The following is a 12,800-nucleotide window of genomic DNA, read 5'->3' on the forward strand; positions in this document are numbered from 1 at the left end:
TGTTTGGTTATCAGGTATGCCACTATAAACAGCAAACAGCTGGATTTTTAAAAATTCACACTGATTGTTAATCTCTGTCTTTAAATAGGTGAGTTCTATCACTTTATAATCTCTTAAAAATGTATGATTTTTACTTATTTCTACTACCTTATGTTGTGTTTTACTTAGTTTCTTTTATTTCTGTCTTCTCCTGCTGGATTGATAAAATTTTCAACATTCTCTTTTGCTCTCTATTCCAGGTTTCTAAACATGTATCATATTTACCATATTTCTCTTTAGCCTCTTGGTTAGACTGGAAGATAAACAGCATCTGTCCTCTCTAAGAGGCAGAAAAACTAAATCTGAATCACCAAGAAATTGTTATTTGTACAGAGTCCTACAATTTGCTAATATAAGAACTAATAAGAGACAAATTGCTCTTGAAAATTCTATCAATATCCCAACCACTTATCTATTGTAAGCTTTTATAAGACTATATTAAAACATTTATTTTTCCAAAATATATCTTTTAGTATTCAAACAATAACCAAAATGAACAAGCCAATTAAATGCAACCAAAGAGACCTAAACTGACTGAAGATGGCATGTAATTATGGAAAAGAGACAAGAAATAAGGAAGGCTCTTAGGATTAAGTTGGATGTCCAAGCTAAAACTGAGATGGCATTACAAAATACATGGAAGGAAATAGAAACATTCCTTTAAACAGATTTCAATCTATGAAGAAAAATGAAAAAAATGTGTCTGCTTAGTTACAAAGGGAAGAGGATGAAAATAGAGGACAAAGTGAAAAAAAATTACTTTTTAATAATTTTAAATCATTGTGAATACAATAAGATAATAGAAAAATAAAGAAACTGCAAACAAGAGAAATCTGGCAGAAGTAGAAAAGAGATGGTCTAACAGAGGTTAATTTAAATTTGCAGTAACTAATAATAGCTAACAATTACTGGGCCTGCTCTGTGAGTGTTCTGAGTACTTTGCATCTGTTAGAGGAGATGTCCTCTAACCTGCGCAGTAGTACTGTGGAGTAGGTGACATTACTGTCTCCATTTTGCAGTTGGGGAAACTGAGATACATAGAGACTAACTAACTTACCCAACATCACACTGCTAGGAAGAAAAGGAGACAAGAGCCAAAGAGAATTTTTCTCCAGAGTCCACACTCTCAATGACTACACGCAGCATAATCTGTGGGCAATGTCCCTAAAGACCCTAATGTAGAAGGCCTTGATTAGCTCTTCCGAGACAACAGCTATAAGAATTACCACCACGTGGCCACAGCTTCTGTTACATCCATAATGGGGTTCCAGTTCAGTAAAGCATAGCTACTTGAGTCCTTAGGTTGTTTTTCTTCCTCACTTCCTCTTGTTGCCTCTCCATAACCTTTGCATTCTACAAGCATCTTTGATCCTTATAAGCTCAAAGGGACTTGCTAACTGGGATGATTTTTGAGTTTTCCAATGTAAGTAAGATGAGGCATTTACCAACAACATTCTAAATGGTTCAGTTTTGAAAATGTTCAACAGAAAAAATTGGTTAAAAAATATAAAATAAATTCACTGTGCTAAGTAATTAAAAATTAAATTATTTTAATCAACAAAATAATAGACTGTATGGATTTATGGCTGCGGTCAGGATGGAGCACCGTAAAAAATGTAGCATCATATGGAAAAGTAAGTAAAATAATAAAACAAACAGGAGCCAAAAATACTGAAAATGTAAGATCAGTCTGTTATATTTAAATCCACTGGGAAGGTTATTAAAGTACTATGTGGAAACTTTGAGAGGAGTCACACAAAGAAGACTAAAAAGATTGGTTTGAGGGGTTTGTATTATTCTGTTTGGAAAAAAGGAAGAATGAACTTATAAAGATTCCTTAGGGAATCTAAATAATACATCTTAAAAACTATGCATAAAAACACTCATCACCACATAACTTTAATGCCAAAGTAAAACTACATAAATATCCTGTAATGTAGACAAAATTGAACAAATTATGAAACACCCCTTCACAGGAATATTATGCAGTCATTAAGGATAATCTTGATGAAAGTATGTAATAGTATGAAGTATGCTTATGAGACTACAGTAACATGAAAAACCTTAAAACATGGTACAAAATCAAATGCATAGAATGGTTACTATTATGTTTCATAAAGCTAGATAAGGAGAAACAAGACTGGAATGACATATTCTAAAACACTACCAGTACATATGTTTAAGTGGTAAGAATCTTGACACTGATTTCTGTTTTCCTTTTCTAGATTTTCCAATTTTTAATGAGCCTATATTATCTTATTATAAAAATACTATTTTACATAGAGAGGGCAATAGTGATTAAATCACACCTCATTTTTGAAGAGGGATACATTTAAAGTAAAACAGGATGAAGAGGGAAACAACAGGAATAAAGAAAAAATTTTAAATTGACATGAACTATAACATGAATTAATATTTCACGGCAATCTCTTGATTCTAACAACCCTTTCACCCTACAGGACCAGTAACCTATCATCCTGTCACCTTTTCACTGGCCCCCACTTGCCTCCCTTGCAAACCTTCTCTTCCTATCTTCTCAGCTTAAATGACAAGAACAGTCATTATAATCACCTTCTTGCATGCTCCCTTAACTCTCTATTCTACAAGTTTCTTCTACTAACTAGTAGAACCATACCTTGGTGAAATCCAACACTCTGCCTACTTATAATAACCCACAGAGCTGCTTGTAGCTGAAGAAAAGCACACAAACTAACCCCAGGTGGACTCTTATTAATGTTGCCAGGCAATCTTACTTAACATCCCCGGAACATACACCTCCCTCCCCTTCCTTGTCAAATCCCCAACATCCTTCGCTGTTCTAATTTTTAGCTGATGATCTTGCTTCATATTTTATTGAGAACAGAAAAAAAGGAGCAATCAGAGAGAACTTCCACCTGTTCCTACCAACACATCTTTTAAACTACCTGTAACTGGACCTATATACTTGGATTTCTTTCCCATTACTGTGGATGAGCTGTCAGTGCTGCCAGTAAGTCTCCCCTGTCGTATTTTGCAGGTCCCATTCCTGCTCACTTATTCAAAGAAAATGCACCAGCAACTCTCCATCTTTCCTGCGTTACAAGTGTATGTTCCTCTATTGTATTTTTACCATAAGCATAAAAACATGCTGACACTTTTGACATCTTAAAAAAAAGTCAACCAAACCTGTCTTGATCTTACTTTGCCCTCTAGCTCCCGTCCCATATCCCCCCTTCCTTTTGCAGCAAAAACAGACATACAAAAAGTACCTTTTCTCTTTATCCACAAATATTTTTTCCTCTTTCTCGTGCCCACCAATCTTTTTCATCATTTCCCAGTCCACCAGAAATACTCTTGCCAGGTCACCTATGATCTCCCATTGCCAAATTCAATGGTAAATTCTCATTTCTCATCTTACTTCACCTATCAGCATCATGAAAACAGCTTATCACTCTGCCCTCCTTGAAACATTCAGATGGTATCACTCAGGCCATATCATTCTTCTGTTTAAAACCTTGTACTGGCTTCCCTTCCCAACCAAGTGAAAGCCAAAGTTATATGGCCTATATGGCCCTATTCTATAACATCTGGCCCCATTACCTGTCTGAGGTCATCTTCTAATACTCCCTCCTTCCTCACATGACTCCAGACACGCTGGCCTTACTCGCTATTCCTCGAAAACAGCAGGCACATTCCTGCCCCAGGGCCTTCACCCTTGCTGTTTCCTCTGCTAAAGTGCTTTTTCCCCAAATATCTATGGTGACTTCCTCAGCATCTTTAGATATTTACTAAAATATCTCCTTATTAATGAGGCCTTCCCTGGCTTCTCCATTTAAAAGTAACAACTCAACACACACTCTTTGTTGCATTTCTCGGCCTTATTTTTCCCCATACCGCTTACAACATCTAACATGCAATATATATGACTCATTTATTTTGTTATGTCCTATTTTCCCCACACTGGAATGCAAACCCTATAAGGAAGATGATTTATTTCTTTGTCTATTTTGTTCACTCCTGTATCCCCAGAACCTAGAACAGTTTCTAATACATAATACATGCTCAATAAATAATAATGGAACGAATGTTGAATGAATTTCATGTCCCCTTGAAAACTGAAAAAGAAATGAGCTGGATTAACAGGCCAACCTCATGTGCAACAAATCAATGGAAGTCTGTGAAGGTTTTCAAGGTGGTTTGCAAATCTAGCATATAGGTAGTTTACATGAATGGCTTTCTTGAGAGACATGCCAACCACACTGTGAAAGTTCTGGGAAGACTAACCAAGAAATGATATATTTAAATTCCACCATCTATTAGTTCTAGACCAACGTGAGAGAGGCTGCCTGCAAATATGAGATAGGGGAAAGAGACAGAGACAGATTAGTTAGACAGACAGACACACATACACACACAGAGACAGACAGATATACAGAGAGAAAGAGGGAGAGAGAGAGAGAAGGAGATTCAGGAAAGATATGAGACTCTGATTTCTATCCTTCCACCTTCTAATCTATATTATGATCTATGTTATATGAGAGGATTAAAGTGTCTCATTGTAAGTGAGTAGACCAGACAGTCACAAATATTTTCACTCTCCTAAATTATCTTCAGATTCATACATTGGAAAGCTAGTAAGTATCTGAATTCTTTCTAGTTTTTACATCCATCCTAAGACCTCATTCTGTGAAGATTTGAATAGCTGATTCCTGACCTATCTTGGTTATCAATTTCAAGCATTTGATCTCCAAGTTCACAAAAACAATCATATGAAGTGATATTCTAAGTCAGTCCCCACTGGCTTTAATAGATAAACTCTTAGCTTGACTGAGGCCAGTCTTTTGTATTCCAAAGTGACTTAATAATAAAAGACGGAAATCTAGAATATGGAATAACTATAAATAAGTGGCACTCTAAAGATAGATAATTATCCAATGGGTAGTCACAGGACCAGGCATAGGGCAGTAAAAAAATAAACCACGACCATTTTATATGTTTGTTCAAACATATATAAATCATATCATTTTGTAATATCAAATATAATTACAATTATGCCAAATTAAATGTTTAATTTTGAAAAGTTTTCCTTTCAGCTTCCTTTATTCAAAACATTTTGATCCTACTATTTTAACTATTATTCAGCATTGTATAATATTTAAAGCCAAAAATTAACTAATAAATTGTTACTGGGTCTTGACATTAAATAAAATTTTTCTCTCAATACAAATTTTTCAGAACTGACAAATGAATATGAGTCAAGACATAATAAATAAACATTCTTCTTTTGACTCTTTTGTTCAAAAAGGAATTGGCAGTGTCTTTTTCCATTCTCACAGCCTGCACAGATAATTCTAAAGCATGAAAAGTCTGGAGCAGTCCACAGCTTCAAAATGGCAACAAAGCCATAATCTGTTAGTTTTTGTCAAACCAAGAAAAATGGAAGGGTTTTTATCACAAGGTTTTTTTTCCTAATAATAACCCAGTTTTTCATTTTTGAGAGGCTGGCTGTGAACCGTTGTTAGTGACAGAATGATCAGTGGACATATTTCCGTGACTTCTGCTGTTACAAAATTCAATTTGATGCTGACAAGAAGAACAAGTATTACTCCCAATAATATTTGCTTTCTGTTTTGTGAAAATACAGACTTTCCTTGGAAAATACAATTGCCACCATGTACACAAAGCCTATAAACAAGGGAGGGTATTAAAACTCAGAAAACAAAGCACTCATATTTTATGGATGGTTTGCTTACCTTTCTGTCACATCAGCTGCACCAGTCTGAACATTCTTGCTTAGTGGACATTTTATCTGTATCTGCAAATGAGTGGTAGTAACGCAGCATCTACTGTATCACTCATGGTCCACTAAGGAAAATAGAAACCATATGAGGTATTTCAAGCAGAGGGGACTAGTTACAAATGTGTCTGGGAGGCTGAAAGAGCAAAAAGCAGAAGGTGATTTAACCTAGACATTGGTACCTGCAAAAAGCAGCTACTATACCCAGTGCCAGGGAAACAAAAGGGAGGAGGAAGTGGTAGAACACAGGAGCCTGCTTGCTAATACATTTCTAGGGTGCCTCAAGAGACTCTGGGAATGCCAAACAGGGGCCCCCCATGTCAGTACTTGGACCATGGATAAGGTGCCATGCAGTGGATACTTGGACAGCTAGGGCAAGATGTGTTGAACACAAGTCTGGAAACACAACAGGGCCCTATGTAACTGGTGCTGGAACTGCTGAGGAGGTACCACTCAGCTGGAGCCCAGGCTACTAAGGAACTCTGCTTACAGGTGCTGGTATAGCCAAGGGGAATGCCACCTGGCAGGTGTGGGGATATCTGAGGTGGCATTGGTGCTGGAACAAGGAAGAATTCTGTACTATGGGTACTGGAACCTCCAGAGGATACTGGAGTCCATAGCTTTTTGCCACTGCCAATGAAGGTCCAGAAGCTGAAAACAGGAAGTGAGTCACTTTCCTCCTGCTTCACTTCTCAGTCTTTTACCAGGACCTCTCATTGGCAAGACCTAACTGGAATGTTGCTGGCAATAAAAAACCTGGAAAGATAATTTGTGGGGTATCAGAAACCTACAGCACAAAGAAGAGCACAGAGGGGCAAAAATGGAGGCGAGAGCAAACAGGCAAATGGCTGGCACATTTCCTATCTTCTATGCCAATTTTTCTGTAGTATTTATTAAACATGACTGCACCTAAATTCGCTAATGAGAATTTTGTTATCTCATTTTTATCACCTTACTAAAGGAATAAAATAATAAATAAATAAATAAGATATAAATAGAAGATAAGGATATAATATATATAATATTATATGTAACATATAACTATACACTAGTGACCTTATTTAAGCCTGCTATTGAAGAAGTTCTGATTTTTTTCAACTTTAATAAAGGCACATTTAGTAGATTTATGCAAGCTATAAAATGATACCTATCTTTTGTTACTGTCATGAAGTCATGTTAATGGTCTACTTAAACCCTTACAATTCTGTTCAAATTCCAATATATGATGTTATTGAGCAGATAATTTATGCAAGAAGTATACAATCAAGGAAAATTTATTAGCCTTTGGTAGAGTAAAGATGACCTCTAATTCGATTCTTAGTTATCTTCTCATTGAGGTTCCCCCATGAATCTAGACTGGCCTTAGTGATTTACTTGACTAATAGAAAGCAGGAAAAGCAACGTGCTGGGATTTCCAAGTCTAGATCACAAAAAGCCTTGTAACTTCTGTCCAGGTCTCTTTGAAAATTTGCTCTGGGTGAAACCAGCTGCCGTTTAAGAAGTTTGGCTGCCCTGAGGGCACCATGCTGGAGAGGCTACATGTAAGTGCTCTGGTCAACAGTCTCAACTGAGGTTTGACTTCGAGTCACACCCTGCAAAGTGCCTGACATGAATGCGAAGCCATCTTGAACCCTCCAGACCAGCCCATCTGCAAACTGAGGGCCACAATCCATGCCATGAGGAGCAGAAAATCACTCAGCCAATGCCTACCTAAATCTCTGAGCTACCAAATTGTGAGATATAATATAAAAGATTGCTTTGAGCCACTAAGTTTGGGGTAGTTTGTTATGTAGCAAGAGATACTGGAATATGGTCTTTCTAATAAGCAAAGACATGCACATGAAAGCAAATTATCCATGTCAAAATGTAACCTGGCTATGCTGGCAAAATCACCTAAAAAAAACTGAATCACAAAATAGTACTCAAGAAGCTTCAGAGATGAAGTATTCTCACATCTTACTAATGAAATCGAAAATTATTACAGTATTTAAGGGAACCTCTTTGACAACAGGAAGCTGATACAAGTTGAGTTTGGGGTTCCTCACCGCGATGAGTCCTTCAAGACACTGGGAGGGACCCTGATAACTTATGTTTGTAATTTTGTACTCTTTTTCTCAAAGATCCCCCTTCCCCAAGTTGTATAAATTTCAGGACCCCCAAAATAGAATCTCTCCCTGGGGAATACATATGAATAATCATAAAACTTTTTTAGCCTTTCTCAGTACCTTGTATTTTCCAAAGAAAATAATTCAAAAGGAAGAGGGACAACTATGTTTATAAAAATCTTTTTCAGAGAATTATATATAATAGAAAAATAAACTGAAGATAACCCAAACGTTCTGTAATAGATGAATAATTGGGTAAATTATAAGCTATCAATTTAGAGCATGATGTCATCTTCTAATAAAGTAGTTGCAAAGTCTTTAACAACATGGGAAAGTGTTTATAGTATGTCTAAGTGAAAAAGCTAATCTTGAAAGTTTATATAAACTACGATTGCAAGAATAAAAATGTATATGCTACAGATAAAAACTAGAAGAAAGTTTGAAGAAGTGAGAACAGTCATGTTGAGGCAATGGTCATAAGATGTAATTTTACCTTTAATTTTTTTTTTTTATTCACATTTCTCATCTAACTTGCAGCTCATTTCAGTCATTGGTAAGTGATGCAAGCTCTCTCAGAAATCAGTTTCTGAGGTTTTAAAAGAGATATCCTGTAAAAGCTGCAGCTAAACCAAGGGAATTACTGTAATGCCCAAATCTAGGGAAAGCAGGCCCAGCTGCGAAGGGCCACTTCTCTCTTCTTTGCAAGATGTAATGTGGAAAAATAAACTTCTCATTAGGAAGGTAAACTCAGACTCTTGGGGAAGTTTGGCATCTTTCTATTCCCTTTTTGCCTCATGAATGGCAAAGTAAAACTGTTAGAAGCCAGAAATCAAAGAGCCAACACTGTCTACATCCCCATATCCTCCATCTTTACACAAACAGGTATGTGCCTGAACATGCAGCCACACACACACATTCCTTCAAGTAGACATGTTTAAATAAAACTTTAGCTATTGTAATAGTTTTTTGGATATTGTGAAGTGGTGGAATAGAAATAGCAAGGTCTAGAGGCTAGTTCTGGGTTTGTGGCCAGCCGGTTAAATGACCGGCAGTGACTCCCAGCTTGCTGAGAGCTTCCATGTCTCCATCTATAAAATGAGAAGATCTTCACGATGCGATCACCAATCTCAGCTCCTGCCACCATCATCTGACTCTATTCACAAGTGAAATGGGGTCCATTTAAAAACCAGGGAACTTGTGAGGCCAAGCTGCACTGAGTGGGTTTTATCTATTTTTTATATCATAATTTTAGATCATACAATTTTAGATTATATAATTTTAGGTGATAGAAAAGAATTAAAAAGGAAGCCAGGTTCTGACACACAGCTCAGTGGTGACAGAGGCAGGGAACCTAGCTTTTCTTTTCTTCTCCAGACTTAGAAAACAGTACAATAAAGCAATGGCCCCCTTCCATGTTCTTTCTTTTTAGTTTTCTTTAGAAAGAAAACACAGGGAGAGACTTTTTAGTCTGGCCCCACAGCAGAGGTATCAGAAACCTCTTAAGTAGGACTCACTCCTTTTACTCTACCCTTAAAAGCTTACACTTGATTCATTCAGGTCATTAAGGTGAAATTCAGGTCAACCTCTGGGCTCCTCTGGCTGAGGTCCAGTAGGCAACTAGGAAAGAAAGACCATGTTAGGAAATTTATTTCCACACAAAACATCATTTTTCTGTATTCAAGAACAATAAATAAAGTCTGCCTTTCAGATATGTTCTCACAATGTGAATTAAAAATTGCCTACCACGTAGTTTCCATTAAAAGCCATGCTGATACTAAGAGGGGATATGTGAACCATTCATAGCACACAGTTCTTCTAGTCTTATTACTAAATCAATTTCAATCACAAGGCAACTTTAAAAGTAAAGCATATTACTACAGCCTCCTATCAAAATGGGCTTTACAGACTGATGACTTAGGACTACTTCCTTGGTATCACTCTTGGTAAAGATGAGATGTGACCATATACAAAATTTCTCTATGTTTTTGTAAAACTGTAATCATGAAACTTGCCCATTATGTTATCATATAAAGCCATGTATGGCAAATTATTCTCACAGTTTGGGGGTAGGAAAAGTTTCTCCTCCTAATCCTAATGTTTTCTCTTATTAAAAGACTGGTGTTTGGGGCTGGCCGGTGGTGCAGCTGTTAAGTTCGCATGTTCTGCTTCTCCGCGGCCCGGGTTTGGATGCCGGGTGCAGACATGGCACTGCTTGGCAAAAGCTATGCTGTGGTAGGCGTCCCACGTATAAAGTAGAGGAAGATGGGCATGAATGTTAGCTCAGGGCCAGTCTTCCTCAGCAAAAAGAGGAAGATTGGCAGCAGTTAGCGCAGGGCTAATCTTCCTCCAAAAAAAAAAAAGACTGGTGTCTCCTCCTACTTTGGGTTTTACCTTGGCTACTAAGGAAACTTAGGTTGGGTTTTTGTGCATTTGCAGTAATTTCCCGCATCCCTGGTCTTTTGTTTATCTGTTTGTATAATATAATTAATCTCTTCACCCAACTCGCTGTACCTTGTCAATATTATGGGAGGCTTAGCTTTTATTGTTAATGGCTTTCAATTTTATTGTATATGCATTTTTATGATTAAGTACTTCAAGTTATATTGGAGAAAGGTAGTATATACATATATAACACTGTGTGTTGGTATATGTATGTGTGTGTGTGTGTGATGTGCAATATCTACTATCATTGTCATAGAAAAAATATCTTAGAACTGAAAAGACTTCAGCAATAACTTAATTGAATGGTTTTAAACATAATTCTCTCATGCATGGAGAACTTATTTATTCAAATGAAATACTTTTCAAAACTTAAAGAAATACAGTTGGAAAACAAATAAAAGCAAAGCTCCTCTGGTTGAAAGGTAAGAGGATGACAGCTGTCTACCCTCACTTTGCTAGCCACCATTTTCACTGTAGTGGGGAGCACTGAACTCATCATCATCCCACAGAACTCATCGTTTTCCATGGTACACATTGGAACGCTAGCAATCAACTTCAGTTGTCTCCTTTTATAAATTTGGAAACTGAGGCAGTAACGTTATGAGTTATCTAAAACCACTTACCTAGTTGGTGATTAGGTCAACACCAGATCTCAGCTTCCCTGATTGCCAGATGTTTATTTTTGTCACAACAGAAAGGTCAATTTTAATATTGGCTTAAAACTAAAATTGTGGAGTTTGAAAAGGGTTGAGTGATCTGAGGTTTTGTTAAAAACTAAAGAGAGTCTAAGATTTCCTTAAACTCAACAAGACAGCAAACATTATTTTATCTATTTTTTCCTCCTTCCAGGCCTAACCAGTGAGGGGCTGCCCTCTCTTCTTTTCAGGTCTGCTTACAATTGGTTCTGCCGCTTGCCTATTCCTAATGCAAAACTAATGGATTTAAATTTTTTTATCCTCTAAGCAAATAACCATGTGGCTCTGCATTTTTTGTGTATTAAATAAGCATGGCTAAGATAAAGATTCAGTGCAATCTTAGTGACAACTTGTTTTTCTTTCTTGGGCATTTTTAAATGTTGACTGACTTTGATTTTTAACATTATACATATCAAATTCCTTCATCTGTTAGTAAAACCTGCACATGTCCTTGCGTATGCATTATCAATAAACTGAGGACTGAATAAACTGGAGGGGTAATGTTGATTTTACAAATGTCTTCAGACAAAAACTAAAAACATAGAATGTAATTGTATGATGCACAGGGATTTCAGACAAACTTTGGATATATCATGCAAAGTTTTAAAAAGCCATATTTGAGCTGCAAAATTCAAAGCCATGATTCTTCACACTCAATTTCAGGTGGAACAGAAAAGTTTGAGTCAAATTTTGATCATCGAATAGTAGACTTAACATCATGGGTTTAAGAAAAATGCTTCCAAAGCTACCATTTACTGTTTGTTTTCATTTTTATTCCTTGACATATATATACAGGCTTATTTTGTCCACTAGAATATATAGGCAATTTCATTTATAGAAATATTTATTTAATAAAAACAATTTCAAAATAAACACTTTCAAGGATCATAAGAAAAAAGTACCATTCTCTAGTGGTGAAACTCTGTAAGAGCAAAGCCATGAGGCTAACTGTCTTCCAGTTACCACACTGACTCATCTAAGTAGAGAAGGGAACGACAGGAAGGTCTGAAGTTTGGGTATTAGCAAAGAAACCTCAAGAAGACTACATACATCTGGATGTCCCCGAGAGCATAGGATACCTGGGGTATGGAGGAGAGTGATGGAAAGAAAAGCAAACTATTGCCAAAAGATATTGATCAAAGCAATGGCTGATCTCTTTTCACAAGTGCTGGGAAAAACCTGGCACTAATTAAACTAGTGCCTGGGTAAAGTCCCAGGGACTTTTCTGAGCCAGAATTAGGCACTGGATCCAGAGGCAGCATGGGAGATCAAGAGGGATAAAGAGCCAAGCATATCATGCTAGTTCAGGATATAAACAATGAACAAAGCAGGATTGCCAAGGACTCAGTTTAATGGATGCTGGTCTCCTGGTGGGCAGGAGAGAATGAAAGGGGATCAGTTGGCCAACATAAACATTTAAAGCTTATCCAGAGAAGTAAACATTTTGTTCAGGCTCCACCCTTTGATTATTCAATCTTGTCTTGATAAGCAACTAAAGTCTGCCCCTGGTCCTAGCCTCCATTCTGGAATTCTCCACTCAGATCTCAGCCTCATTTTTAATCTCTCTAGTTCCCTTCTAAGGAAGCAAGATTTTTATGAGGGTTACCAATTTATGAGTCAACATATATATTATCCAATTACATCAATCAGAAGAATAAATTCCATACACCATAAGCAGCCTTAATATAGAACAAATCCTTCAAATGAGAGACAAAATAGGACCAAAAGAATAATAATCCAAAT

At 36.8% G+C, this 12,800-nt stretch overlaps 1 protein-coding gene across 6 annotated transcripts in view; it reads right to left on the reverse strand.

The window, feature by feature from the left end:
* Positions 1-12,800, reverse strand: part of MACC1 (MET transcriptional regulator MACC1) — a 66,509-nt gene that overhangs the window by 37,795 nt on the left and 15,914 nt on the right. For 2 of the 6 annotated variants that reach the window (XM_005609250.4, XM_023639343.2), the window contains exon 2: positions 5,772-5,883. The exons of 2 other annotated variants lie outside the window; for them this stretch is intronic. The gene's annotated coding sequence lies outside the window, so the exon portion shown is untranslated. Of the gene's footprint in view, positions 1-5,771; positions 5,952-9,462; positions 9,538-12,800 lie in introns of all 6 variants that reach the window. 2 more of the 6 variants (XM_023639342.2, XM_070264663.1) reach the window with 2 other exon arrangements.

The sequence above is a fragment of the Equus caballus genome, chromosome 4, assembly GCF_041296265.1.
Source record: "Equus caballus isolate H_3958 breed thoroughbred chromosome 4, TB-T2T, whole genome shotgun sequence".
In the NCBI taxonomy this organism is placed as follows: Eukaryota; Metazoa; Chordata; class Mammalia; order Perissodactyla; family Equidae; genus Equus; species Equus caballus.